Below are 6,711 nucleotides of genomic sequence, written 5' to 3' on the forward strand. Positions count from 1 at the left end.
TCGATGTTTCTCTCTCATCGATGTTTCTAACTCTCTATCCCTCTCCCTTCCTCTCTGTAAACGATCAATAAAATATATTAAGAAAAAAAAAAAAAAAAGACAAACCTGAATTTAATCAAGCCTTTTAGAGCTTTAGAGGGAATAATGGGACTTCACTAGAGGAACAAGTTAAATAACACGAGGACACAACAGATAAACCCCGTGAGATGGCTTACAGGAATCCATAGACAAACTGTTAACAGTGAACAAAAGATGCCAGCAACACTGCTGAATCCAAGATCAGTAAAAATCCATCACATTTGACTATTCTAATCAGAAGATGAAAATGTTTAATAAGGATCCCATTCCGGTAGCTATAAAAATAAAGTATCTGGGATACATATGACAAAAAGATGTACAGGACTTTTATAAAGAAAGCCATAAAACTTTACCAAAAAACAATAAAGACTGAAATCAGTGGAGATCCTATGTTAATGACTGTAAAGTTCAGTCATAAGTCATGTTTTCTCAAATTAATCTATAAATTCAGTGCAACTTGAAGAAAAAAAATCAGTAAGGGCATTTTATGGAACTTGCCAACCCCACCTTAAAAATGTACAGCTTCCTCTTGATTTCATTGTAAATGTAAAACTGCCCTAAAAAACAGTATTTAAAGTAAAAAAAAAAAAAAATCCAGGAATAGAACAAGCAATTTTGAACTTGCCCTAGTAGATTTTTTTTTTTTTTATCAAGTATAGAAAAATAGCCCAATAAAGCCAGCACCAGACCTATGCATACAAAAACTTGGTAAAAGATAGAGGCAACCCTGTCTATCAGAAGAGCAAGGAGTCACTTGCTGAAGCAATAAATGAGATGGTATGAGGAACTTACCCAGAAAAATTTAAGGTAGAATCAAGTACTTAGATATAAGATGCAAATCTTTCAACATTTTAGAAAACAGAGAACATCTCTGACCTTGAGGTAACCAGTGAAGCAAAGTTAAAATATAAATCACAAGACTGCGAGGAAGTATTTCCAAGGCATATTACTAACAAAGGATAATATCCATAATATGTTGAGGACTCTCAAATGCAGAAGACCTCAATACCAAAAAAAAAAAAAAAAAAAGACAAAGGATATAAACAAACAACTCACAGATGTGTGGAAGCCTAAAAGGTCAACATACAAATGAAAAGGCGATCAGGCTCACTGGAAATATAAAATAAAAGGAAAGACCACTTTAGTTCACATTGGCAAAAGTTGAACTAATATTAAGTACAAGAGAAGTGTGGGGGAATAGGCACTCGGCTACACTGCTGATGAGAGGATGAACTGGTTCTACCGCTTTGGAGACCCGTTTGGAAATATTTAGGTACGCTGAAATTGCACATACCCTCCGACCCACTAATTTTATTTTTGAGTACACACTCAACACATAAACCCTTGCACATGAGCATGAGATGTTGAAATGTTTGTTCACTGTAACATTGGTTGAAATGGTCAAAAAGAAAACCACATTAAAATTTTCCTATCGACAGGGCAACAAGAATTGTGGCATATTCGTACAACAGAATACCAAACAACACTTAAAAGGAATGAATTAGATTTACATGCATCAGATACATTTCAAAATACTTAGGGAAAAAGCAAGCTGTAAAAGGATACATACAGCACAACTACCACGTAATTTGTTTATAGACACACCTGTATATGAACCTTAAAGCAAATATAGCAAATGTTATGATTTACTAAAGCTGGTGGTGTTGCCCAGCTGGCGTGGCTCAGTGGTCGAGTCACGGTTCGATTCCTGTTCAGGGCACATGCCTGGGTTGTGGGCTCGATCCTCAGTAGGGGGCATACAGGCAGCAGCTGATCAATAATTCTCATTATGTTTCTCTCTCTCTCCTCTCCCTTCCTCTATGAAATCAATAAAAATATATATATATTTTTTAAATTAAAAAAGTAATGCTGGAGGAAAACCAAGATGGCGGCATAGGTTAACGCCGGAGTTTGCTGCTTTGAACAACTACTTCAAAAGTGAAACCAAAAAACGGAAGGGACATCACCCAGAACCACAGGAATGCTGGCTGAGTGGAAGTCCTACAACTAGGAGGAAAGAGAAACGCATACGGACACTCAGAGGAGGCGCAGTGCTGAAGTCAAATTCTGAGGTGCGGAGTGCGCGGAGCGGGCTGGCGGCGGAGGGCGTGGTTGTTGTTTTCAATCGGGAGGGAGTCGCAGACTCTGAGCACCAGATCCGGGCGAGTCTTTAGGGACCCAGACTCAAACGGGAGAAGCGGGACTGTCTGGCTTCGGTCAGAGCGAGTGCAGCTTTCTCTCCCAGCTTTGCAGCGGGTGCTGGGACTCAGAGAGGCAGAGCCCCTTGGGACAGGACTGAGAGCCGCCATAACTGCTCTCTCCGGCCCACCCTGTTGATCCTGTGCGACCCGCCCCGCCCAAGCCCTGCACTGAGACATTTGCCGGATAGCCTCAGGCAAAGGCTAGATTAGCACCTCCCTAGAGGAGAGAAGTTCTCTCACTGCTGACACAGCTGATTCTCATAGCCACTTGGCCTGGAGGTCAAACCCTCCCTGGAATTAGCTACAACAATCAAGGTTTAACTATAAGACTGCGAACAAAGACCACTAGGGGGTGCACCAAGGAAGCATAACAAAATGCGGAGACAAAGAAACAGGACAAAATTGTCAATGGAAGAAATAGAGTTCAGAACCACACTTTTAAGGTCTCTCAAGAACTGTTTAGAAGCTGCCGATAAACTTAATGAGATCTACACGAAAACTAATAAGACCCTCGATCTTATATTGGGGAACCAACTAGAAATTAAGCACACACGGACTGAAATAACGAATATTATACAGACGCCCGACAGCAGACCAGAGGAGCGCAAGAATCAAGTCAATGATTTGAAATGCGAGGAAGCAAAAAACACCCAACCGGAAAAGCAAAATGAAAAAAGAATCCAAAAATGCGAGGATAGTGTAAGGAGCCTCTGGGACAGCTTCAAGCGTACCAACATCAGAATTATAGGGGTGCCAGAAGATGAGAGAGAGCAAGATATTGAAAACCTATTTGAAGAAATAATGACAGAAAACTTCCCCCACCTGGTGAAAGAAATGGACTTACAGGTCCAAGAAGCGCGGAGAACCCCAAACAAAAGGAATCCAAAGAGGACCACACCAAGACACATCATAATTAAAATGCCAAGAGCAAAAGATAAAGAGAGAATCTTAAAAACAGCAAGAGAAAGAAACTCAGTTACCTACAAGGGAATACCCATACGACTGTCAGCTGATTTCTCAACAGAAACTTTGCAGGCCAGAAGGGAGTGGCAAGAAATATTCAAAGTGATGAATACCAAGAACCTACAACCAAGATTACTTTATCCAGCAAAGCTATCATTCAGAATTGAAGGTCAGATAAAGAGCTTCACAGATAAGGAAAAGCTAAAGGAGTTCATCACCACCAAACCAGGATTATATGAAATGCTGAAAGGTATCCTTTAAGAAGAGGAAGAGGAAGAAAAAGGTAAAGATACAAATTATGAACAACAAATATGCATCTATCAACAAGTGAATCTAAGAATCAAGTGAATAAATAATCTGATGAACAGAATGAACTGTTGATTATAATAGAATCAGGGACATAGAAAGGGAATGGACTGACTATTCTTGGGGGGGAAAGGGGTGTGGGAGATGTGGGAAGAGACTGGACAAAAATCGTGCACCTATGGATGAGGACAGTGGGTGGGGAGTGAGGGCGGAGGGTGGGGCGGGAACTGGGAGGAGGGGAGTTATGGGGGGGGAAAAAAGGAACAAATGTAATAATCTGAACAATAAAGATTTAATTAAAAAAAATAAATAAATAAATAAAATACATTTGTAAAAATCATGACTTTGAGGACACCAAAAAAAAAAAAAAAAAAAAAAAAAGTAATGCTGGGTGTATTTACAACAGAAATTATCCTCTGAGGTGCTTTCAGTGCCTGACCTATTTTTTGTTAATCCTCACCAGAGGGTATTTTTTCTTAGCTGTTTAGAGAGAGAACGCAGGGAGGGGTGTGGGAGGAGAGAGAGAAACATTGATGTGAAAGAGACACATCAATTAGTTGCCTCCTGCACATGCCCCCAGCAGGGTCAGGGATCAAACCTGTAACTCAGGTACATGACCTTGTCCAGGAATCAAACCCAAGACCGTTTGGTGTGTGGGCCAAAGCTCTAACCACTGAGCCCACCAGCCAGGGCAGTGCCTGACCTATTTTAAAAATTAAAAATAAAGGTAGCCAAATGCAAAGATATCAGAGGGAAAACAATACTTCCCACCTTTTAGTAAACCAACTTTTTATCATACACATTATTTGTAGAATTATAATTTCAGTACAAAATAAAATTTGGGCCCAGACAGGGTGGCTCAGTGGTTGATCATCAGCCTATGAACCAGGTTTGATTCCCGGTCAGGGCCTGGGTTGTGGGCTCAATCCCCAGTGTGGATGTATGCAGGAGGCAGCCAATCAATTATTCTCTCTCATCATTGATTTCTCTCTCTCTCCCCCCCTTCATCTCTGAAATCATCTCTGAAATCAATAAAAATATATTTAAAAAATAAAACTGAGTTTTTCTATTTTAAAATGTTTTGGGATAGTCAGGCCCACAAAAAAAATGACTTAAATTGGGAATTTTATTTCTCCTAGCTGGGGCACAATCCTTACATACCCTATGACAGACACTCTTGATCCCCAATCCAATGGCCCTTTCTCTTGCCTCCAGAACCAATTTTGTCCAGGTTCAAAGGGTTTCCACAACCTAAGGGGAGGAATCTTGATTCTTTTAAGGCAATTATAGTAATTCCATTCTCTCTGTGCATGGGACAACCCTCAACCAAACCACAACGGCCAGGGCAGGAATTCCATTTTCTGTGTCAAGAAGTGATTTAGAGCCGAAACCGGTTTGGCTCAGTGGATAGAGCGTCGGCCTGCGGACTGAAAGGTCCCAGGTTCGAATCCGGTCAAGGGCATGTACCTTGGTTGCGGGCACATTCCCAGTAGATGTGCAGGAGGCAGCTGATAGATGTTTCTCTCTCATCGATGTTTCTGACTGTCTCTCTCCCTTCCTCTCTATAAAAAGTCAGTAAAATATATTTTTTTTAAAAAAGAAGTGATTTAGAAATGGGCATTTAATGTCTTGTAGTAAGCAAGTAGGTAAAGTGCACCCAGGTGCCTCTGTGAAAAAGGAACACCTTGCCCTAACCGGTTTGGCTCAGTGGATAGAGCGTCGGCCTGTGGACTGAAGGGTCCCAGTTTCAATTCCGGTCAAGGGCATGTACCTTGGTTGCGGGCACATCCCCAGTAGGGGGTGTGCAGGAGGCAGCTGATTGATGTTTCTCTCTCATTGATGTTTCTAACTCTCTATCCCTCTGTAAAAAGCCAATAAAATATGTATTTTTTAAAAATTTAAAAAAAAAGTAAGGAACACCTTAGAGACACAGAATAATACACAATCTCTCCTCTTCTGGTCTTTGGACATTGTTGTGCACGTAGATGCCTGGAAATGTTGCCACAGCCTTGCTACACCAAAAAGGGTCCATCCTTGGGGGGTGGGAATGGCTGGGGAGAGGTCACTGGGGGGGGGGGAGGGGGCGGACATGTAACACTTTAAACAATAAAGAATTTAAATTAAAAAAAAAAAGTCCATCCTGAGGACCAAAACTCGCAGCAGATGGGTGGGCAGAAAAACATGGAAAGAACGAACCTGGGTCCCTGCGCACACCGCTGAGCTGCCGAACTCACCAGTCTCAGAATTGTCCTGCCCCGACTTCTTGTGAAATCTGTTTTTCTTACTGTTTAAGACCCATTTAATTGCTCTTTAAAAAAACAAAACACAAAACTCTGAAGAATGCACAAATTCTAGTGAGTTCTTGATGACTATAAAGACCTTGTTATTCTCAAACTGGAGGCAGAGATTTTGCAAACCACACAAATAGTTGTAGCTGTACAGGCGCACCCCAGTTCTGCTTCACGCTTTCCTAACCATCGAAGGGTCCGAAAGAGAATGTGCCGCTTTGCTTTTTTGCATTGGTAGCCATGCTGAGAAATGTGATGAGTCCGCATTTGCTTCTTTGGTAGGATTTAAAGGCTGTAACATTCCTTTATAACTCTTCACCCTTAGCTCCCTAAAACTCTTCTTTGAATGTGAATGTGTTTTCCAACTTTCCAACAAAGAGGCCAAGCCCATGGTAGGAACTGGGTGTGTTTCTTTTCTACTTGTGCCCCACCCCTGTGCAGACCCACTCACTTGTACCATGAGTATACAGGTGCCAACTCCTACAACTCTGGAGAAAGCTTTCTTCTAAATGCCACCCTTCTGTAATAATTAAACAAGTACAAAGTTAGGGACAATAAGATGGATTTATTTAAAAAGAAGACTACAAAATTTGACATGAAGAGAGATAAAAAAGACCTCAGAATTTCAATTGATAAATACAAAAATGATTGGCTATAAACAATGTAAAAATACATTTCCCAGTCCCAAAACAGAATATAAGTACAGCAATTATAAAATTGTTATGTTGTAAGCATTTCCCTTATGATTTTTAAAAAGCATTCTAAACAGTTTATTTGTATAAAATATAACAATTTTATCATAGGTGTTAATTATTTTAACCTTGAGTTTACTGAGTCTGCCTTTTCCTGTACGTAACCGTGGTTTTGGTCTCAAG

This window comes from Myotis daubentonii, chromosome 14 (assembly GCF_963259705.1).
Source record: "Myotis daubentonii chromosome 14, mMyoDau2.1, whole genome shotgun sequence".
Classification (NCBI taxonomy): domain Eukaryota; kingdom Metazoa; phylum Chordata; class Mammalia; order Chiroptera; family Vespertilionidae; genus Myotis; species Myotis daubentonii.